The sequence below is a fragment of the Cryptomeria japonica genome, chromosome 4 (assembly GCF_030272615.1).
Source record: "Cryptomeria japonica chromosome 4, Sugi_1.0, whole genome shotgun sequence".
NCBI classification, from domain to species: Eukaryota; Viridiplantae; Streptophyta; class Pinopsida; order Cupressales; family Cupressaceae; genus Cryptomeria; species Cryptomeria japonica.
In genome coordinates this window covers 423,005,434-423,030,578 of record NC_081408.1, presented here as the reverse complement: position 1 = coordinate 423,030,578, position 25,145 = coordinate 423,005,434, and the positions used below count along the sequence as shown (strand labels likewise).

The 25,145-nt window shown below is 38.6% G+C and overlaps 1 protein-coding gene across 6 annotated transcripts in view; it reads left to right on the top strand.

The window, feature by feature from the left end:
- The window catches only part of LOC131030723 (putative threonine aspartase), a 328,757-nt gene that overhangs the window by 64,124 nt on the left and 239,488 nt on the right, over window positions 1–25,145 (top strand). The gene's annotated exons all lie outside the window — the stretch shown is intronic.

Here is a 25,145-nt window from a genome sequence, read left to right as displayed (position 1 = left end):
AATTCAATAACAAATTACTGATATGAGAAGTAATAGAATTGAATATCCTCATCAAACTGAAATCAATCCTCTGATCCTTTTGAGCCCCTAAGATTTTAAAACTACTAGTCTACCAAGTATAGAATTAAACACAAGAGAGAATCCCATAATTTAATGACGGGGAGAAGACTCTCTTTTTCTCATAATTCATTTTTAGATAATTAAAGCTTCGTCAATAGGAGATTCCAGTATAGGGGTGAGGATCTTGTTCCTGTCTTCCTATCCATACCCAAATCTTTGGTTGAATATTATCTTTATATATAAAATAGTTATACCTTTATTCATTTACTCATGTAACTTGATTTGAAATAGTGTTCCCATCCAGTAACTATACCTACACATATCGAGATGGCTGGATTACAAAGTAGTTAAGCAGTCATTTAGCTATCCAGAACAGTTTATGACTCATATTCATGTGCACAGGTGTCCCTATGCTTAAGAAAATTATGCTCTTAGGTAAACAGATAAGATTACATATATAGGTATACACACAATAATGCTAGAATATACAAATCCACTCAAAATAATCAAAATACAATTAATAGTTACATAACAAGTCCCTTCTGCCTGAGATGCTTTGTCTTCAAGTTTGGGTCTCATAATCATGGTTTTACTATCAAATTAAAAACAAATATAGATAGCAATTGTTCGTCACTTATCGACACGGGATCTTTAGATGCGAGGGAGGGCAAAGTTTATGACATGGGAACTGACATCACAATGTAATGTTTATATTCAATTCTAACTTTGATTAAAAATAATTCTTTTCAATAAGCAACTTGTAACATATAATAATTTTCCTTATACATGATCCTTAACATTATTCCATGCCTAATTTCAACTTACAAGACACTAAATAACAGTGTGCTCCTAAATATCTAAATCAATAGTTTCCAAAGAAATGTAACAATGTTCATTAAAGTTAATACCAAAAGAGATCCAGTAATGTGTTGTCCGCATCGTTACACTGATATTATAAAAGCAATAAAAATACTTTTGTGGTCAAGGGAGTGGCAGACCTTGAGCACCTATGGCTAGTTAGAAGATAGTACAAGTAAATGTACATAGATAGTTAGAATAATAAAGTATTCAGATAATCGTGAAGCCCTATAAATAAGACAATTTTCTTTAATAACGTTATAAGATATAAGGATAAGACAGAATCCAAGATGAAGGATCATCATACCAAGTTAGGAATCCATCTCCATTGGATTAAGAAGATACAAGTGATACAAACATCAGATAGAAGATGATGATAAAGAGGTTATGAGCTGATCAGCTATAGACATGAAGTCAAGTATTGAGCCTTGACCATAAGTAATCAACTACTTAAGATCAATCAAGGTCTATCAAAGATTCATCCGATGAAGGACAATAACGTTTATGATTCCTATCAAGACCAATCACATACACCAATGGAGGAAACCCGTTAAGCATTGTGTCTTGATCATCATACATATGTGAAGATTCATGAATAACATTTCTATTGCAGGCCACTGCTTAGTCTACGGGCTGGTAAGACTTATGAAAGAAAAAGGATGAGCTAAGACTAGAAACCACTTTAATCAATCGAGACAAGTATCGATTCAGCATCAATGGTTGATAAGGGCAACGTTTATATCAAGGATGGATAGATATGATGTAATTACAAGAAGATCGATTAATGTTGATAGAATAGACAGATCGACTACGCATGAGAAGGATCTTTATCATACTTGGCATGGAGGAAGATTAATGATGATCGCAATGACTTGTATAAGCATATTTAATCGATAAATAGATTGATCGATATTATGCAACATTAAGATTATAAAAAATGATCTAATTGATATCGTTATGAAGAGACACGATGTTTTTGATTAAGGAACAAATAGGTTTTGAAGGGACTTGAAACCCTTTTTACAAAACGCTGCTTAAAAAGATACGCGTATTAAAGACAGTAACCAAAATACAGCAAAAAAACAAAAACCAGAAGCCAGACAACAAACAAAAGACAATCCTAGTTTAAATTCTTGAGAGCCTCCACAGCCTCAACTTCCAACTGAGTCATGTTGAGAGCAATCTTTTGTAGATCCTGAATGTCTTGGTTGGTGGCTTTCTTTTTCAAATTCGCTCTAGTCCTTTTGGAAGGACCAATGTTCTTGTCATGCATCTTCTCAAGCCAATCCACATCAATCACCATCCCTTCCTGGTGAAGGCCTTCTAGTTTCCCAACCATAGTATTGATGCTTTCCGTCGAGCTCTTAACCACTTTATGCCTGTAGGTCACAAGGGATATGAGGTTGTCATTGACTCTTTGGAACTTATTTTCCAGCTGTTCTAGTCTGCCCTCATATTCCTTCTTAAGTTTCTCTTCCAGCTTGATAATCTTGTTGTCACAATCTTTCTTGAGATCATTTACAGTGCCAACAGTCTTTTGCATGGACTCAACAATAGATTTCCTTTGCTCCACACTCCACTGTTCAACACAATAGTTATCTTGTTTAGTACAAATAGCATGGACCTTAACATTGATCTCTTTGATTTCATTGAAGATCCATTTCTGCATTCTGAAATAGTCAATCGTGGAATCATGGGCTATGGCAAGAACCTCATCTGGATTTTCTCTGTCCAAATTAAGATAAGGGTATTCCGTAGTGATAGGAAAGGAAGTTTGCTCATTCCTATTAGCAGTAGACACTGATTTATTAGGCATGGCATGATAGGACTGTCCGGATTCAGAATTAGTAGCAGAAACAGGGGAATTTCTTCTTCTCTTAGAGATTTGGCCTAATTTCCTTTTCTCCTTGGGCTTAGAGTTAGACTCTTCCCATTCTGTGTCCCACTCCTCTTCATCAGAGGAGTGACTCCTAGACTCATCCGCCTCAGTATCATATGAGGAATCAGGGGTTCTAGAACGAGAGGGTTGTGATTTTATATTTTAGAAAATTAACAACAGCAAGCCTCCATGAAGGACCAGATTTTTCTTGTTTTTCCTATGCTCTTTAATGTTGGCGTTAATAGAAGCTTGTAGGAAAAAAGGAAAGGAAACCTGCACTTTATGCCGAAAATGATTTAGTAGTACAAAATGATGCCCAAAAGCCCTAGTGTACCTATCATCTAGGGTAATATATTTCACGATAACCGTAAGCACAGAGCGCCAAATAGGTTTGATATTACCCGTATCATAGCTGCTTTTGGAGACTTTGGCCAAATTTTTCCTTTCATTGTCGTCCTTGGGAAATTTCATGACTGCTGCATCCAACAGTCGCCTATCCCTGTAAAACTTGGCCCCTTCCATGGACAAATCAGTAACCTCGACCACAAGTTTTTCATCTATCTCAAAGTCCCTGCCAAACATCTGAATGTGTCCCTCCTTCACACCCTTGGCAAATTTCCTTGTGACATTGGCATCAAACCCATGAAGCGTCAAACCCATGAAGAGACACGATGTTAATTATTTGTCAGCATGTGGATTAATCGAGAGTCATGAGATAATGAAAGGGTGCGGTTAAGCATCAGATCTTTATTATGTACATACTGATTTGAATTATGAATGCAGCAATTAGTAATTGTCATGAAGTGGTGCAATTAGTAATTGTCATGAAGTGGTGCAATTAGTACTAAGGAAAAGAGTGGTAATAAGACATGTCTTTTGGAATGCAATTCATTATTCCATTTACAAGATATAAGAAGGCATTCAAAATTATTCAACCAGCAGCATCAATTTTGGAAACTTCTTAACTCTTATCCATTTATTGGATCTGGTCTTGTGAGCATCGGCCTACTTGGCTAAAATCGGTTGCAAGTTCATAATTCTATATCTGAGACAGCAACATTGATTACAAGAAAGAATAGTATATATCGGACACAGCATCAGATTATTGTTGCAAGGTTTTACATCCATGTTTGAAACAGCAACTATATTGCTATAGGTGATATTACATATCAGACATTGTATGATTTTAAGGGAACATATCAGAGACAGCAATTAATATTGCTACCAGCAATATTGTCTTACATCTCATTTCATATATTCAAAAGGATTACATCAGAAATAGCAATATAACAAGGTCATCTTGCATATTTACATTGCCACATTCGATAGAGCAGAAATTCTATTGATCATTGCACTAAGTGCAAATATATAATTAGATCAATTCACTTAGCATATATCTAGTTGTCCAATCCGAAATAGCAGTGATATTGATAAGGACAATTATCCTATATATATAGTTCTTGAATTAACAAATTATTATCTATATTTTATTAATTGCATAATTGGAGCATTCCAAGTGGTATCATACATCATTATTCATAATAATATTTGAGACTTGAAGTGAAGAAGTCTCTTGCAATTGACTTTTATAAGTTAATTGCCCCTATTTCGTAAGTGTTAAGGGGACATTACAAATAACCATTACACTGATTACCTTTTCAAGTAACAATCATCACATCAATTGTTGCACAAGGCTGCTTTACTTGAATAAAATATTGAATCCAATTATAAGTTATTAACTTATTTAATCACTCTTTTCTCACATAGTATTTTGGCATTTTAAATAATGCACAAGCTCAATAGAGGACAATATTCATTTCATGTCAAATAAGAATTAAAACAAAATTTAGTGATTTCTGTTTGGCTATCGATCATGTTAATCATCTATCCTCAGCTCCATGTAAGACCAAGTAACTGTAATTTACAATAACTCTTATTTTCAGTGTTCCATGGTCGTTGGGGATGGGGAGACGGGGGGACGGGCTTCGGGGACGGGGGGACAAAGGGAAAAAGTTTCGGGGACGGGTTTTGGGGAGGGGGGACTTGGGCCTGGGAGGGGGAAACGCGTTTCCGTGGAACACTGCTTATTTTTTAAGTGCAATTTCATTACTCATTTTTCCCTAAAAGCTTCTTTAGTGAAATCAAAGTCATGCATATTAACTTTAGTTGTCCCAAACATCTAGAAATTTAAAATTTAATGACAACTTATATGTACTTGTAGCAAACTGCCAACCATTCTCTCAAACTCCTTGGTTGGAGTTATTAGCAAACATAATAGTCTCTAGGGTGTGATTTGAATTTTTTTGTTCAAGGATGGTATCACACAAATACTTATCCATTCCTAAAACAAGTATAACCAACTCATAAGTATAAATGAAAGATCATGGAGCCACAAATATCTTCTATTAGATGTAATATGATGTTAGACAACACTTTGCCTGGGCATTTATTGCTTATGTTGATGATGTTATAACAACACATCAGTTATGTCTGAAAAGTAACTTACAATAAGTGAGAACAATGAATGTAACTTCTGTATGCGAAATAAATAGAAGCATACACTCATTGAAGTATATGCCATCCAATTATCCCAAACTTTGTGCATTCATTTTTCCAACATTTGGTATTAGAACGCCAAAGCCCTAGGAGAGGGTACACTAATTATAAGCAAGGAAGCCCTAGGAGAGGGTATACTAATTTTGAACAAGCCTTAGGAGAAGGCATGCTAAACCAATCCATTTGGAGATGACATTGTGGAAGGGAGTAATGGAGAAACTATCAAAGGAAAGGCTGATTGTCCCTATTGAAAGCTGAATCAAAATAGCATTTTTCTTTGAGGAGGGCCATCTGAATTTCAAGTGTATCGATTGATCATTTAAAAAAAATGACATTGGTGGGCAGAGTTAATTGTGACTGTTGTTGTTATGGTTGATTGTCTTATTGTGTTTAAAATAGCAATAAATGTGAAGTATAAACCCTCTGGAAGGTTGATGATAGAGATTGTAGGGTTGACTAAGGGCGAATGTAATTATCCTTCGCTAAATATTTATGTAAAAACACTCAGATCTGAAATATTGTATTGAGTTTCAACCAAAATGATCAAATTTGAAAGATCCATAACAAACATTCATATAGTTTTTCTTATATAAACTAGTTGGAACAAAGTATTTCATTCAAGTAGTTCACTCAATGATTATAGAGATTGTTACTTTAATTGTTTGTTGATAACAAAGATTGCAATGATCACAAATATATTCAAAAAGCTGTTATGCCCAAATGTTGAAATCTACTAAGCTTGGTGGGCAGAGTTAATTGTGACTGTTGTTGTTATGGTTGATTGTCTTATTGTGTTTAAAATAGCAATAAATATGAAGTATAAACCCTCTGGAAGGCGATCTGGTTCTTCAGGGACACTAAGCATTTCTCGCTCTTGTTTTATGAAAAGCATCTCTTCCCGATGAGCAGCACCCACTCCCTGCCTGATACTCCTGTTCAACCCCCGCTGCTAGGAAATCAATGGGCTTTTGTCTATTGATCTCCAAAACTTATGAGTTTTTGTCCTCAAATCCAATAAATGAATACAAGTGCTTGACTTTGCAATTTAGGGTTTTTTGATATGATGCTTAAAGATGATCCAAATTGATGAAAATGTGTGCCTTATATATAGGTTGGAGGCCTAGCATGGGCCCATTCATGTTGAGAGTGGAAGTTTCCTGCCATTTTACATTCAAATTTGGGGCCATTAATGGCATTCCTCGTTGGCCCTTATGATCAATGAATTCCTTTGTTTGAATGATGGGTTTCCATGAAATAACATGCTAGAAGGCGGGGGTTTGAGGAATGACTTTCTAGTAGGTTGAGTGGAGAATAGTCTCAAGGTTTGAGAATCCATTTGCCTAAAGGATGCAATACTATGAGTGTCTGGGGATTTGCATACGAAAAGGATGCAATGGTTAGAGGGAGTGGAGAATGTGGGTTGGTGATATTGAGTGGATAGGGAGGTGAAAGTCTCTAGGTCCACAAATAGCAAGGGAGCTAGGTATCGTGGTTTTGGGATATCTAATGCCAATGGGAAGTGAGGAATGGAAGAAAGGTATGACAGTATGAGAAAGTCCCAAATCTTGCCTAAGGTGGGAAAGTGATTTAGACATCCGCATACTTAGGATAAGGGCATTATAGTGAAGTTTTTGACTATGGTGATTGTTGTAAATTTGATTAAACTTCTGAAAAGGGGTGGAGGAATTAATGGCATAATGAAACCCTAGCCACAACAAAACTGAGTAGGAAAAAATAGTGGTGATATAGTGTTGTGTAATGCTTCTCCCATTTGTAGTTTCTCGTTGCTTATTTCTTGATGTGGATTTGGCTTTGTACCTGTGGTTGTGCCATTAGCATTTGATGATGTGGATATTTTGTGATGATGAGACCCTCCTTGAGATGCATATATTAAACTTTATGGTTAAAAAATAAATTAATACCTTGCACATTCTTATGTCTATTTTAGCTCATATCCTTGGGGGTTCCTTGGTGGGGCATTACATGTTGTGCAAATGGTGCCATGAAACCTAGAAGGTGCTACACTAAAACCCTAGGAGGTGCTACAATGCAACCTATTCTACCCATACAAATTTTTTGTATCATGTCAATTTTTAAAGCTGAAACCTTGTTCCATCTTTGCAAATGCTCATTTTTCAGTGTCTTGCGTGTTTGTCTATGTTGTTTTTGGTCTTTTCTACTAACAAATTTTGCAAGGCTAGATGATGACTGTGATCTTGATAAGGAATAAACAATGATGGCATGCGAAGACAAATTATAGAAGAAATAATAGATTAGCATGCAAATAGAATCAACAAGGTAGAAATTTGAATGTTTTTTAGTTATAAAATCAGAAGAAAGGTGCTTTATTCCTTGTTGTGACCTTTTCACACATTGCCCCATTGAAAACGGGGACCCCCCTCTTTCTTGCTTTCTGCATCATGTTAGTTTAGGGTTTTGGCAGTAGATGGCAATTTTGAGCGTGAGTGCCTGAGTCTCAAGTTTTGATGTGATCATGCCTAAGTGCTATTAGGGTTTTGAATATTGAGTAGGATCAAGTGTGTATAAAATGTTAAAAGTCCAAGTGATCCTAATTTTGTCTAAGTCTAGATTTTTGAGCGTGATTGACTTTTAAATGTGTTCACAATGGTGATATTTTTGTGCCCAAGCGTCAAGAGGGCCTTCAGGAGTTATTTTCCTGCTCCTCGGAGGTAATTCAAGTCAAAATTGCACTTTATCCTGATGAAATCCCTATTTTCTTGTTCAAATTTTGATAAATTTGGCTGTCCCGATGCATAATAATGAAATTTGGCATGTCTAAGTGTTTTTGAGTGTGGAAATTATTAAATTCCTGATGGAAATCCATTAAATTGAAGTCTAAAGGTCAAGAATCCTGATGAGGTGTTTTTCCCCTAGTTTTGAGAAAATTTTTGATGACCCATGATTTTCCCCCACTCAAAATCCTGATGGAAGGCGATTTTCCCCCAACGGTCCTGACATTTGTCTTGATGGACCACGTGTTTTTCCCCTAGTGTTGGAAATATCTTGATGACCCACATTTTTCCCCTGAAATGAAGTATGAACTTTAATGCAGATGAAATTGCCTATCCAGATATGGGTCAATTTTTCCCCAGGTCAATTTGTGAGCAAGTTTGATGGATTTTAATGCGGATAATTGTCCTAATAGGTGGTGAATTTACCCCAAGGGTGTTTTATGACGAATTTTGATTTGGAAAATCATCCAGATGGGGATTGATTTTCCCCTAAAGTGAATTTTAGACTTAATGAATAAAATGAAGTGAGTTTTGGTGTCTAGATGGGGATCAATTTTCTCCTAAGGTATTTTGTGGCGAGTTTTGATGAATTTTAATCTTGAATTTTATCCAGCAAGGGGTCGTTTTTCCCCTGGAGGTAATTATGATGTTTTTGTGTTGAATTTTCATCTGGATTTTTATCTAAATATGGGGCGGTTTTCCCCAAGTGACCAAATTTGATGAAGTTTGAATTAAATTTAATGCAAGTGGGGTCAAAATTAATTGTTTTTGTACTGGCAAAGGATTATTTAATAATCCAAAACAATTATATAATGATTTGCAATGATATTTAATGATTAATTATTTTCCTAAAGCAAATCGACTTTCCCTAGGCAAGTTTAAAAGGGCAAAGTTTTATCCCACATTGCTTGTGTTGTGAGTTGACAAGGTAAAAAATAGTTTTAAATGCCCAACCCAACATTAAAATAATATTATAAGTGCTGATTGTGACTGATTGAAGACACCATTGGAAGCAAATTGGATATTTTTTCCAGCTAGGCGATTGTGTTTCAGTGTCCATTAGACACCATTTATGAGCTGGAGTTGCAGTTTATAGGGCGATTTTGCCAAATTACACCCAGGCGCTGCCATTGGAGGAAGCAACAGAAAGCTTTGGTGGCACATTTGGCGATTTTTGGAGGTGGCGCCATTGTTGGAGAGGTGGCGATTTTGTTTGGAAGGTTGATTCCTCCACATTATGGGGGATTTTCCTTGATATTGTTGGGTGCCATTATTGATTGAAGACTGCAACTACATTCTGATCAAAATTTTATGCCATTGTTGGAGCTTACCTGGACACCATTGTTGGCTGGAAACTTCATTTTCAGACGAGACTTTTCGTCCCCAATCATCCCACACTTGGGTGATTTTGCTGGGAGGTCATTTTGGAGTGGTTTGGGAGCATTTTCTGAGTTACACCATTGCTGGTGTAGGCCTGGGACGCTCGTTGCAGGTTGTCTTCAGGCTTTTTTCTGAGTTACACCATTGCTGGTGTAGGTCTGAAACACTTGTTGCAGGTTGTCTTCAGACTTTGGGCAGCCATTGTTGACCTTGGAAGGGTGTCTTTAGACATTGAAAAGTGGAAAATCAGACCTTTCACACCTTTTTCCAAGCATTTCCAGATTTGTGGTATACTTCCAAACACTAAATTCAACATTTTTCTGAGTATACTACATTTGGCTTCAGACTTATTGCTGAAATCTGACTTTATATAAGTCTGAAACTTAGGATTTTATGAGGGTTTTAGACCCCATTCTTGTCAAATTTCCATTCCATTTTCAGAATTCATGATGAATATGGATAAAATTCTTGATTTAAGTTCCTAAATATCTGTAAATCATGAAAAATCAGAACTTATACAATTCTGAAAATAGGTTATTTGGATAATTTTCCATGATATTGACTTCGAGTTTTATACAGGTACCATGTCTAAATCCAAAATCGGCATGAGGAAAGAGCAATTGAAGATATTGAAAGAGGAATTCTATCCGGATTTCCAATTGTCCTCCCGATGGAAGGGAATCACAGACGCGACCATGAAATTCTTGAATATGGAGCAGATTCGGTAGAGAATGTTCGGAAGGAAGAACCAACTTCCTTCTCCTACATACGCCAATATCATGAAGAGTGGCATATATAATGCTGCTAGGTTTCCTCAATCCATATAATGTAGTGAGCTTGTTTTGGAGTGCGCAAGGCATTATGATCCAATTTCTAGGATGATCTGAACTCCCAAATGGATAACTATTGCCCACCTCGTTGAAGATGCAATTACCAAAGTATTTGGAATTCCCCGGAGTGCAGATATGAAAGAAAGAACAAAGGATGAGTATGAAGCAAAATATAAAATGAAGGTGGATGCGTGCAAGACTATTGTGAACAAGGAATGTGTTGATGTGGGTAAAATTGTATTGCTACAACTCTCTCCGGTCAACACAGAATAGAATGTTCTTACTGAGTATCCTATCCTCTCTTGTGTAAGGAATCCCTAATGCTGTTTTAGTTGACCAAAGGGGACAACCTCAAGGTTCCAAATGTCAGTTCTTGACTGCGGGATAACTCAATGATTGGTGTGTTATGCTGGGAGCAAAAGGGGTCTTATGTTTCACAACAAGCTAGTCAGCATCTGATTCTCGAACTGGGAAATAAAAGCAAAGGAGAAGGGTTTAGGAAACCTAAAATTAACAAGACTGGTATGTGGGTAGATGGATTCAACATAACCAATCCCTGCTTGGCCAGAATAACTCACAACCTCGCAGGAACGGTGCAATCTTCAAGGGGACTTAGAAGATTTTCAGACTGTAGATGCATACCTAAGCATCCAATTCTAGCATAGCTCAGACGAACACATGCAATTGAACTAAACACAATTTAAATGGCTCAGACTAACGATGCACAAGGATACACAATCAGCATATCCTCAATGGTATGAGTCTGAATCCATCAAATACCTGCATACCAAAAAGATCTATCTAAACTGTTGAAGAAAACCATGCAAACAAAAGAAAACCAAGATAACAAACATCATTCTTCAATGTTTATATATTGATTTTGACTGCCCTTACAACAATCTTTTGCAGCATTTCTATACTACTCCTAAAATCTAACCTTCTACAAAACTCTAACCTATTCTAACTGAAATCTAACAGTCTAATTGTCTAAAAATCTAACAATAATCTAACTCTTTACAAAAGAAAGGCCTCTGCCTTTAATAGATTTTACAATTCGACCTGGTGACAAGGATTCATTGCATCCAAGGGCCCTAATCTACCTTCCAAAAGCATGGCAGCCTTAACCCATGCCAACTCAATTCTCAGTTATCTACCCAACCACTATCTCAACTACCTACAATTGTTTGGCTTTAATGTAGTCAATTAGGTAGTTGGACACAACTGACCTGTGTCCCCTTTAAAATATCTTGAACGAGACCCACAAGTAGTTTTTTTTTTTTTTTTTACAATAAACAATTCTAGTTTTTTAGAAACCGAACTTCTGGAATTAAATCCAGCAGTGTATCCTTCCAAGAATGCATATTTTGGGCATTCTGTGTGTTCTTTGTCTTCAATCTCGTTGATGGACTTCAACTCTGTGGTTCAGGTGGTGGTGCGCTTCGCATGCTTTGTCTTGCGCTCTATGGTGCATTCCTGTATTTCCTCCTCCGACATTGGTCACAATCAAGGCTCCTTGACATTTCGAGCTTTCTCCTGGTTCTTCCCGACGACGCCTTCGACTTGCAAACAATCAATTTTGATTGGCATTAATCATTTTGAAAAATTAAGTAAATTGATTTAAGAAACATTAAATTATAAAGCGACGCTGGGCTTTGTTTGATGCAAATGAAAGATGTTCACTTTAAAACAACCTGATCCTTTGAATTAGAATGCAAACTCAATCCCCAAGAACATTTTGCAAATTCGGCCATGCATGACCTTACTCCTATATTTTAAACGCCTCCTTGCTTTAGAATGAAATTCGAGCTTTTGAATACAAATGAGAGACCTTTGTTATTTTCTCTTTGATACAAAACTCGGCCATTGTACATGAAATGGGTGGTCTTTAGATTTGCAATCTTAAACTTTCAATGCCCCCCTCTCTTTGACTTGACAAAATTCGGCCTTGAGAAGAACTTCGTGGATTAAACTACCTTGGCAATTCATTCAATCTTGCTGATTTAGAAGAAAATTCGGCCTTGAGAGCCAAAATGTGAACTTTGTTTGCGAACTTCGGCCTAGAGACTGATTTTGCAAGCCTTTGGTGATTTTAGGCTAAAATGAGGATTTTGGGGAACTTAGACGTTTTCCTTCCATTAGCTTAAAGAAGTTAAAAAATGCAAGATTTAGAGGTTTCGGCCTAATTGGGCCTTTTGCGAGATTTTGACTATTTTAATTTTTAACGCCCTCCTTAGTTAATTTTGGGCCCATTAGAAACTTTGTGAGATTTTCTAAGAGAGCGAATTTGTTAGCCTTTCTAATTTCGGCCTGAAAGAAATGTTTGAGAATTTCGGCTCACTATTCGCGATTTTTACTTGGTCTCCATTTCAGCTTATAAGAAACTTTTGCGAGCTTATTTACTTTCGGCACAAAAGGCAATTTTGTGTTTGAATTGATGACTTTGAAATGCGGCCTCTGAGCACTTTTTCTATGATTTTCACCTTCATTGTTTTGAATTTTGAGCTTGAAGACCGATTTTTGAGTTTTAACTTTGCAATTTTGTTTTTTTAGGCCGATTTGTGCCTTATTGTTTCTCACTTTGGGTTAAGAAGCTGATTTTGGTGAACTTTCTTTCATTTCGACCCTTTAGGCTGATTTTAGAGAAACAACCTTACAATTCGGGTCATTAGGCTGATTTTGGAGTTTTATGACTTTGCATTATGGCCATTTATGCCGATTTTGAGAGTTTTGTCTGATATTTTTGGCTTAGAGGCCGATTTTGGATGAGATTCACGATTTTGGTGCCTGCGAAACTTGGGGTTGATGGGGCCTTTGCACAATTTGTCTCCTCCCATTTCGGCCTTATGAGTCGATTTGAGAGTCCCTCTTCACATTTTGGCCCAGGAGAAGTGTTTGTGCGAACTTGATTCTTGCGGCCTTTGAAGGCTTGATGACAGACGCAAGGGCAACATGAATTCGCCCTAAGACTTTGGGCTCCTAGACGGATTTTCTCTCATTTCGACCTTGGAGGCCGGTTTTGAGCTTTAACGTTTTGAATTTCGGGTCTCTATGCAAGAATTTGTGATCTTGGATTGAGAAGATGGACACACCCTTTGACTTGCGAAATGAAACTCGCCCATTAATGTCATTCTACGCGATTTCGACTATTCTAACTCCAAACGCCCATTCCCCTCTTTGACTCCTTTGCTGAAGTGAGTGGATTTCTTTCATTTGGTTCTAAAAGGCCTCACTTTCTTCCCTTAGGCAGACCGCAGAAAAAAAAAATATGGGGCCCCTGTCCAGGACAATGTGTGTGTGCAGAACGCACAACAGAATGGATGATTGAACCAAGGCCTCATCATTCCAAGGCACCTAAGAAAATTAATATGTACAGACTTCAAGGATGAATACAACGACTTGATATTCTTGCTCAACCAAGTGATGGGGATGCCATAGGGTGCCTTGTTCGAAGGATGGATGTTTTATTTTATCCAAGATTGTATGAGAGGAACAATGATCAATTGGACAAAGATTATGAGCGACAATCTGGATTTTCAATTAACGAATGTGGAGAAGACTGAGTCATTCAACATGACTTCCTATCTTGTATACATACTTGCAAGGTTTGTCATGTATAAGGGGTTGATATGCAAGGGCGAAGTCAGGAATGGACCAGGATAGTATACAAGTTATGAATTGTTGTCCTCATTTTTGTTTTAAAAAACGGACCATTACATAAAATTTTTGTCAAAAAATGAAAATTTTACTCTATGGCATGCTTCCTGAGGCAGAATTTCGCTTTATCTCTGGATTGGACTAATCCTTAGTCCATCCTTAAACCACGTTTCAAATTTCATCACATTCTGGGTCCGCTTGCTATGTTTTTCCTTCAATTTCGGGTTTTTTCTCCCTGATTGGAGGTGGAAAATTTTCCTTAAGTTGCAAGTTTTATGTTTTTCCTTTGTTTTAGTGTTGTAGGGAAATTTTTAGTTAATTACAAGTGCACCTTATGAAAAATAGAACTTGTAACTTACTTTTTATTTCCCCCTTGTTGCTTTTTGTCTTTTAAGTCATTGTAGGAACTTTTTGGGCATATTACAAATGAACTTTAAATTATAAAGTTCAAATAAAACTTGTATTTCTTTTAAAAAGTTCCACTTAAGTGATTTTAAGTTATGGTAGGGGTTTTTCTCCTCCATTACAAGTTTTATAAAGTCACTTTAAGTTGTAATAGGGATTTTATTTCCCTATTACAGGTTTTATTTTTAAGTTGTTTTTGTGACTTGTAAAAGGAATTTTATTTTCCGTTTACTAGTCTTTTGTTGAGTTGTTTAAAACTTGTAATGGGACTTTTATTTCCCTATTAGAAGTATTTTAAACTTCTTGTTTGCTCTCACAAACCCGATTTTTCCTTTATGCATGAAAAGTGAACATTTTTAAACTTGAAAATGTTTCTTAGAAACCCGATTTCATGTGTTCTTTGCAATTTTAAACTTGTTATTTCCCAAAAACCCGACCAGCAATATTGGAGGATTTTGTTGAAGATTTCCAATGATTTTTATGGAGAAATTCAAGGAGGAGAAAGGCGTTTTGATTTGATGCCTATTTTCATGCATTTTGAAACTCTCTTCATGCCATTTGGAAGACATTGTTGCTGGTTTTATGGTGTTTTAACAGCAAAAACGTGTTTGAGAAATGCCACGATTTGCCTTTGAAATTTGCCACGAATTCATTCTTTTCTAAGTGATTTTTGCTTCCTTCACCTAGGCGTGGGGTTTGGATGGAGATTTGACCATTTATAATGCCATTTTGATAGCTGTTTTTGCTGCACATGGTATTTTGGAAAAACGTGGCTAGGGTTTTGAAGTTCGATTTGTTGTTTATTTAAAGGTTTTTTGCATTTCCTTGGAAGAGCATTTGGATTGAAGCAAGGTATGTTTTCTTTTCTTTTTTGTTTTTATTTTCTTGTCTTGTTGTTTTTATTTCCTTGCTTAATCTTTGTATATATGTTGGTTTTCCCTAAAATCGATTTTGTGAGAGATTTTCCCCTTTGTTCCAAGTTTGGAAGGCAATTTGTGAATTGCATTGTCTTTCCCCATTTTCCCTCTTTACTTGCATTTGGGATTTAAAAAACCGATTACAAGTAGGATGAAAATAATTGATCTTCCCTTATGGTTGGAATATTTTAACCATCTTTTGTTGAAATTCCAATGTTCAAAGATGAAAAATACCCATTCTTTCAAAATCGGGTTTTTAGAACCGGACTACATGTTGAGAGTTCTTCCCATTTTCTTGAAGATGACATTCCCAAAATCTTTCCATTTTCATCCATACTCTTTGCCTTTATCCGTACATACCATTCCCACCATTTCATCCACTCATTTCACACCATTCATTTTTCCCATTTAAAGTCTTCACTTGCAGTCAGCCATCCAGAACCCGAAATTGGTCCAAAATGCATTCAAAAAACACTTGAAAATGAGTTTTAAAGGTCCAATTACAAGTGCAAACTTATACTTACCCATTACACATATGAAGTTGCATGTTTGTTCTCCACAATTGCAAGTTAATGCTCTTGTTTTCCCCACACATGTAATGCAGCTTCCAGATCCCAAAATTCACCTATGAGCCCATTTTTGCATCAACTTATCCCTTCCTATGTCAGTCTTGTTTGCACACACGATCTACGAAATCAATGGATTAAGGCATGGGCCTTATTTTGTAAGCGGATTTCAAGATTGGAGGATGATACAAAGAAGAGATACAACAACAATTCATGGTTGAGAACATAGAATGCTTTCAAGACAAAGATGGTCATAACATGAAAAGAGGAAGGCAACCCTTTCCCTCCTGAAAATCCAGTACTACCCCAAGCAAGAAGATAAGGTTGAAGTTCGTTGGCCAAGGACACAAAGATCATTAAGGATGCAAATTCTCGTTTCGGTTCAAGGTGTCTTCACTGATCCAGAATACTTCAAGTTCTAGCATCCTGAAGCATGAAGATCATCACAGACAAAGGATGATGCAGTTAGAGTCGTGTCTTTAGACACATGGAGTAGTTTTAGTTATGCATTTGTAATTTGTTTTGACAAGTTACATGTAAATAAATAACTTTGTAATTGCAAGTTAACTCATTACTTGCACTTTTGGAATTACATGTAAAGCAACTACAAGTTGAGTTCAATTAGGACTGTAGTTGGAATAAGTCATAGTTAGTTGTTGAATAAGTCTTGGTGGTTGGGAGAATTTCTCAAGTTAGTTAGGATCCTCCCACCTTTTCTCATGGCTCCTCTCCTATAAATACTTGAGGGAGTCTATTGTATCTTTTATCTTTTGTCAATGCAACAAAATTCTGCCAGTTTGTATGTGCACTCTAAGACTTTGAGCTTAGATGTAAATCAGATTGCTTTCAATAAAAGAAGCAAGTTGTGTTGAGACTTTGTGCCAATTCAAGTTGTTATGTGACGACATTTTCTAGAGTTGATTGTGAGTTTTGTTCTATTGTCAAAGAGGGAATTAAATTCAATCTTGCAGACTTTGAACTGCTAATTGTATTTAGAGTTATATGTTTGGTTTTCAGATTTGGTCTTGCAGACTTTGAACTGCTTATTATATTTGAAACTAGTATGGAAAGCTCAAGAGGGAAGATAGCTTGTAGACTTTGTGCTGCTTCTATTTTTAAGACTTGTGCATATAAGGTGAAGTGCAACATGTAGTTAGACTTTGAGCTGCTACATACTGTGTTTGGTTACTAGAAAATCATCTACAAAGGTTGATAGGACAATAGAATAGTTGAAGACTTTGAGCTTTCTTTCTGTTTTCCCATCTCGGGGAAGTGACGGAGGTCTATGTGCCTTCATGGAAACTTTGCTTCCCTTTATGTTCCAAAATTCCTACAAAAATGTCTCATTTTTGTATTTACTGTTTTAAGTTAACTTGCTATCACTTTTCTGTGAAGAGAAAAAGATATTGGCTTTTTTGAAGAAAGAAGAAAGACTGTTGTTTCATCCTGTTTAGTTTTAGATTAGATATAGATAGGGGGAGCCTTCCCTTAATTAGGAGAGTTTTACTCACACACTGTGGTTGAAGCCACAATTTTGTATATTTCCCCAGGTGTACAAAATTTTCAACCAACATGAATGTTATCCATAACTTGATATGCATAGACTTGAAGACTACAGGAGGGTGAACGATGCTTTCACCATGTACATTACAAGAATGTTGCAAGGCCGGATCCAAAAAAGGTTGTCCAAAGTGGCAATGGAGCTGATAGAGAAATATGGATTGTGGTACATATAGTTTCCCATCTTCACATACCTACGGATTCAGGGATCCAGATCCACACCTTACAAACTTCCTAGGTATCCTATAGACCAAATGATCCTACTTGAGGTGGTGAGACAGCTTCTGGAATTCGATTTCATCCAGAAGGAGAAGCACAGAACATGGATGACTTTCCCTATTGCAATTGGAAAGACTTTGGAGGTGTGTCACATTACCGTTGCAGTCAGTTCAGTGATTGATGAGATTGCATTCTATCGCCTTGGAACTTACAAGAGTAGAGATAGATTTGATCCACATAGGAGTGTTGAAAGGATCAAGGGATAAAGATTCATACACAAGGTTGACATTGAAGATTATTGGGCTAATCTCATGGATGAACAAACGGTGAGAAAGAGGATGTGGTCCAAAATGTTGGTTGATTTCATGAGTAAATGTGAACTTTTCTCATTCTAGATCAGGTAGTAGATGATAGTGATCATTCTCATCCGTGGTATGAGAATGAAGTGAACGAGCCTATCCTTTTGCCTAGTTGGTCATAGCCAGAGGTGGTAGATTTGAATGTGCTCATGAGAGAAGTTGTTGATTTCTCCAGAGAATGGGTAGACAAGTATATGAAAAAATTTATAGCTATGGGCATTTCCTTCACCTATGAGAAAATGAAACAAGAGTAGTCCTCTCTTGAAGAAGATCAAAGAACAATCAGTGATGTAAGTATTCATGTAGATGAGGAGAGCCATGCTCCTAAACGAAGGAAGAGTATGCCAGGAGAATCCAAGACGAAGGGAAAGGAGATAGTTAATCAACCGATAAAGAAGAAGCATAAACCTAGCACTCCTTTATCTCCCCTTAGTTTCTCATCAGTGAAGGAGGTAGATGTGCCAGAGAAGCGCAAATAATTTGAACAATGCTCCAATACAGTGATTTCGCTAAAGAATATTCAAGAGTTGCATTGTACGACAACATCGACACTACGACATGAAGATGAAGAGTAGCCGAGATCTCCCATTGTCCAGTTGGAGGTTAGTTTGGGCAATAATGTTTATGATTTGACTAAGGACAAGGAGGACGATGATGATGTTATCTTAGCATTGAGGGGATTTGATTGGGAAATGTGTCTTGATGATGAGATGGAAATTTCCACCATTCTCGATTGGTTGCTGCGAAGCATGGAGAAAAGTAAGAAGATGATAGAGACACAACCTATTGACGAGATTGATGACTACTTAGCTAGGGATGATAAGAAGAAGGAACCAAAGAAGGCTAAGATATTTTCAAACATGGCCAAAGATGAACCAGGTGTGTGGATTGAACAAGTGGCTATCCCAATAGGTGATGTGACTAGAGATGTGGCTGCTCCCATGGATTACCAGATCACTTTGGTTGCCCTTGGATGGACTAAGAAGACACAAGAGTTCCAGGAGCTCGATGATATGGTCTGGGCGATCAATGCAAGGTTGGATAGGGAGATTGAGAAGAAAAATATGTATTAGGAAGAAAACATGAAGCTTAGGGAACATATTGTAGGGATGAGGTGTGAGAATCCCACCTTTGTCTCTCCTATGTAACTGACCGCGTGGACTTCATTTTGATCATAAGGCAATGGGGAATACACATGCAAAATTTGGTAAATGGATTGAAGATGTAATAAAACAGGTGGATGATTTCCTAACTCAGTTTGTCAAGGCATTTGAGAGGACATCAATGCTCGCATTTAGGAAATAGTATTTGGAAGGAGTTTGGGATGATTTTCAGCCTATTCAGGAGAAGACTATTCCCTGCCTCAGAGTGCTGAAGAAAATTCCTACGTTCACGTTGATGCACGAGGGGGTTGTGCACGAGGGAGATATATATGATTTCCAGGGTTGGTATTGTTCCTTGGTGTTGACGTGTCTGGAATCGAATCGCTGCAAACTCCATACAGCCAACGCAGAATAGAATAGCCGACTGATTATCCTACTCTCTCTTGAGATAAGGAAGTCTCTAATGCTATTTTCTAAGTTTGATCAAAGGAGACTACCTCAAGGTTTCTTTTGTCAGGTCTTGACTGCGGGACCTCTCAGTGGCTTGATGTGTTTTTGCTGGAAACACATGGGGGATTTACGTTTAATTGGCAATTTACGGATAAGTTCCCTGGAACTTTTACGATCTTTCCATCGGATGATATTGGTTAATTTGATGTTGTTTTGATAGGACTGCAGATTTTCTAAAAAAAGGGGGAAAAGGAGGGAAGGATAGAGAGGGAGAGAGAGACACGAACTGCAAACTCTAACTAAGACAGCAAATTCAGTCAAGCAGACAGACACCTCCAGGAAACTAGATTAAACATCATCAGCTATTTAGACACAATGTTTGCATAAATCCAGTGCAATCTTCAAAGCAGAAACTAGATTTTCATATTATCAAGTATGATATTAGAACTTCTACATTCATAGTATGTATTTGATAACCGAACTGAGCATGAAAGGGTCCAGATTAACCATTCAGAAAGAAAAGTAATCAGCTGTTCTCTAATGGTATGGACGGTAAAGATTCTATCAGATGCTTGATTAAAAAAAATGCTACGTAAAATAAATAGACATAACTGAAAGCTTTCTAAATTAAGTGAAGAAGGAGACCATGCACTCACAAGGAAACTTGAAAATAGTCTTAATTCATTGTATTAATTCCTGCAAATTTCTTCAGAGCTTTCGCAACAATCCAAGAACTTCTTACAAAAAAGAGGGAAAACCAGTCCCTTAAATAGGCTTCAAAAAGGATGAATGGCCTAGATTTAATCTAAATAAGTGGCCCAGATTCATCCATAAAGCATTGCTGCCCATACCCATAAATGGGAGGCAAATATCAACAATTACCCCAAAATGGGCAATAACTACCCAAAAAGGGATAATTACAACAATTTGGAACAAATCAAAAATGTGCACAAAAAGTTTTACAATTTGTTGACCAAAAGTCAACTGTCACCTTTTTGGACAAAAGTGTATTTTAAGATTTGGAGTGAAAAAGGCACTTTTGAGAAACTACTTTCTCTATTTCGGTTTCACACTCTTTCTCTAGAAATTGGTCCTCGCAATGCAGGTATTCAGGCCATAGATCACGACCTGCTGCTCGTTCCTCACGAACGTATTCCTGGAATTTGATACACAACTGGAAGAGTAGACTTAATGGAGGCATGGGAGGGTGGCGAATTTTGTAATGCATGCCCTCGAGATACTGGTCCACGTGCTTTAAACCGCCCTTCCAGCTGGAGCGATTGCCCTCAAAGCATAATATGTCCGAATGGAACTGACCAGCAAAACTCAAGTCCCCAGCGGAATAGGAAACCTTATCTGTCCCCAACCTTTCTTCCTAGTCCGGCCGGATTACATTGTCGGACAGGTCATTTATCCATCCTAAAACCATTGATCGGAGGATGGTCTTACCTAGTTCTTGCATGTTCCCCAAAATTACCTCACATGCGTCACTTTCTTTGTCAATAATTTCCTTGGCGTCGTTCTTCGTGGTGATGGTCCAGTACCACTCTTTGAGAACACTGATGCTATGAGGATCTAGGATGTCAGACAATGTGGGAATTTGCGCATGTGTCCAAAAAAGAGCTCTCATGAGGGGAAGGGTAGAGGCTGCCACTTCGTGCATGTGAAGGGATTCCCTGTTTACCTCCAACAGCTTGACTAGAGTGAGCTCTGGATGGAGGGCCATTTCTTTCACCTCTTTAAGGATTTGTTCTCCCCTTTTCTTGATGTCTTGCATCCATTCCTTGATGGCCTTTGCAGTATCTCGAATTCCTTCAAATTCAGTCCTGGTCCTTTGTGCCAATGCCGTTGGGGGAATATGGGATTTGGAGGGATTGTGCAATGGCCGTAGGAGCTGATCGATGTATCCCTCGGCTTGCTCAGCACGGGCCAGATACATATCCTTTTCCGCTGTGATCTCTTCGAGCTTTTTGAGTATGTTTTGCACTGAATCCTTAAATTCTTCCTTTTCTTGCTCTTTGGTAGCTCGTCCGATGGGGACAGTCGTGATGCTATAATCTGCCAGTGTTATCTGATCTGCTGGCTTGTCTACAGGCGGGTGGCAATATGAAGAGTGCGGTTCCTTTGCTCGTCCTTGGTCACTCTAGAATATGCCCTTGGTTTCTTCTTCCCTTTAGCCTTTGCTTGATCCATTCGCGAGAAGATATCCTCTAGATCGATGGGTGCTTTGGTGGCAGCCTGCGCTGAGCTCTGGCAATCAGCCACTCTTGAGGCATTGTCTGGGTCGATGATAGGGTCAAGTCAGCATTCTGTTCTCCTACGTTCTCAACCGACTGACCACAAATTCATAGCTGCCCTGCCACCGGAGGAGTGAAAGAGGTAGGAAGCTCTTTGCTTGCAGCTGAGTTCTCCCCTATTTCACTGAACAACTGTCTGACATTTTCATGTGAAGGTTGCTCTTCAGTTCTCTTGGGCTCATGAGTTTCGTCTATCCTTTGTTCTCCCACGACGGTGGAGTCGTCCTTGGCTGTATTAAGGAGTAGCAACTCGTGATGGCTCTGCTGGGTAGGTTCATGCACTTCGACCCCCTGGGTGGATGGGATTTCTCCTTCTTCTATTTGGTTACCCAGTTTGGTCAACTCGAGGGCTCTTAGCTCAGTGTCCAGTACATCAGGCGCAGGAGGATCATTGGCCCCAAATGCATCGATGTCGCTCTGGGAAGGCGGAGCAGGTACGCAATCCAATTCTATGGCATCGTCGGACGAACTGGGATCTTTTGAAGATGAAGTGACTTTTGGCCTCTTTATAGGAATGTTCTCCCTTCTTGTTCTTCTGGACGTTCGAGTTCCTCTGCAAGCCTTAGCTTTCTTTCTTTTCTCTGGTTTCTCAGTTCTTTCCCGGGGTGCACTAGATGTTCCTTTGTCTTCGGAAGACTGAGAATCGAGACTGCCCATCAAATGGTAAGTAAACTGGACTCCCTCATGGACTAGCCTCTCGATTTGCTGATGTAACCACTGATCTGTGTACCTTGCTAGGGCTACCATAACTGCTTCGAAATCTGTGATTGGGTCCTGAGACCAATCAACGCCTGGCAAGAGATGTCTTACTGCTTCGAATTCTCGGACCTGGAGGCAATTTCCTGAGTCCGTGAGCTGATCTGGGACCCGACGGTATTCAAAGAGTCGCATCTGCTGCACACTCAACCTAGAATATTCCCATCGCTTGACCTCGTAGTCATCAGAGCAATTCTTCCAATAGTCTTCAACTGATTCCTTTGCTCTGTATCTTCGACCATAGGCCCTTTTTGCCAGATTATCATGATCGAAGTGTTTTCTTGGGAAATGGTCCTATAGGCCATAAGAGGCCAACTCTACAAGGGACTCCTCTGCTAGGGTAGGGGTCTTCAAATGGACATCATGGCTGCCTATGATCATAGGAAATGCGAATCCAGCCTGCTTGCTTTCTCGAAGTAAGATGCCGGTGGGGCGTGACTGCCTTGCCGCCTCCATAAGGATTACTTTGTTGGTTGGATACCGTGGAAGTCGAAGGGGGGCACCATCGAAGCCAGCTATTCGGATGTAGGAAAACCTTGGGAACTGAATGAACCAGGCTCCATACCTCTGCACTAAAGTAGTAGCTTGCTCCGAGAGCCTTATGTGCAACCCTCCCTGCATTAGCCTAACCAGGCACATTGTGAAGGCATCATTGACGCGTTCATACTGAACAACCGCGTAAGCCGGGCTATTCTTTTCCCTCTGAGCTATATCCTAGTAGTGCAGCTATGTGTAACAATCATAGACTTTCACCTGACCGGGCCCATTCCCGATTTCACCTTTCATTATCAATCCTGGCAGTGGCTGGTTCTTTGCGAACATATAGACCAAATAGGAGGTCATGGTGAAGTACTTCTTCGTTTCGAGCTCAATCAGCTGAGTGTGGATGTTATCGCTTATGATCTGGGCCCAGTCAAACTTAGACTTTCCGGCGAAGACCTGCTCTGTAAAATAGAACATCCATTCTTCCAAGTAGCTGGACTTAGGAAGTCCCATGATTCGGCTGAGTAAGGTGACCATATCCTCATGTTCATTATGAAAATCACTCCTGGGGGTCTTTTTCACAATCCTAGTGCTCGAAGGCCTTTTCTCCTTGAACCATTCCTCGTTAATCAGTGCTTTGCATCAGGCTGGATTCATATCATATGCCGTTTGTGCTTTGTCTATGGTTGTAGCTGTGGGATGATTTGGAAATGGGATATCAAATGCATCACCAATAGCCTCAGGGGAGAAGTCGGCGATAGTCATATTCTCCAAAAGCACTAGTCTTGACTTTGGTTCGTAATGCCGAGCAGCCTCCACTACTAATTCATAGTTCTGGATTGCTGGAGGAAAACCTGCCGCTTGGGCGATGCCACTTTCCACCATCTGCCTAGGCCTGCCATATGCTTTGGGTGAGAAGACCCGATTCCTGAAGTCCTCAATATCAATATGGCCAAGGTCGGTATCACCAATGTTGTCCCAGACGCTCTGAACTTTCGACTCCCTCAATCCTCTCCTTTGATACTGGTACTTCATATTTTCAACCTTATGTGGGATGTCTGATTTGGATGCTCGTGAGGTCTCGGCTGCAGCGGGCGTTTTTGTTGATTCCACCGTCGATTTATGCATCTATCCTCCGCAGTCGGACGCGGAATACGAGGCGATACAAGAAAGGTAATGCAGGATAGATAAGAAAATGCTCCAGCATGCCGGGATTAATCTTAAAATTTGGTTTGGACGTGGAGCAATATTTCTAGCTAACAGCTTGATCAATCTCGAAACTAAAATATTCATGAAGATTCCTGACTACGCATTTATACTTATTATTTCTGGATTTTGTATTAATTTACAACAGAGGCAAAGCATGAAAATTTTCGTAAGTTTGAAAAGGGGTGCAATTTCTGGCGAAGCCTTAAGAGTGGATTTCTAAATTTCGAGCGTTTGAACAATGTTTATGAGCAAAAGAGATGCAAATTTCAAGAATTCAGGCATTGCGATCAAATTTTACGATTTGCCCATTCGATTTAAGCATTTTTCAAATGATTATATGCAACAAAGCGTACTTACCTGATGGGAGCGGATGGCGAAAGTTTAGCCAACCTTGTCGCGTGAAATGAACGGACACTCCTGCAAAGTTTGAATTCCAACGGTTATCTTTTTGTTTTAAATTTACGTGGTCGCTGGACAAAGAGAATTTATCATTTTAATTGGTTTCCTTCTTACCCTGGGTAATTGGTAATCTGAGCTTAGATGATCAGGAGGATTTAATGCAACACTTTACCTTCTTGTTTTCGGACTTTGGATGGTTTTCAAATTCTGAATTGCGTTTTCCTCCTTGCGAGTCTTGCAAATTTCGCGTGTTCCACTTTGCGATTTGCACACCTCTGGCGAATTTCGGAGGTCTGACCTACTTTGGTGAATTTTGGACCTTTCGCTTCCTCTTTTGCAAACTCGGAAACTTTGCGACCTGCACCTACTGGGGGTCTTGGGCGTTTGGCGGTTTTCAGAGCACCGACATTGTTTTGGAGGTAAAACCTCGGACTTGAAAGACGATCTTCCAA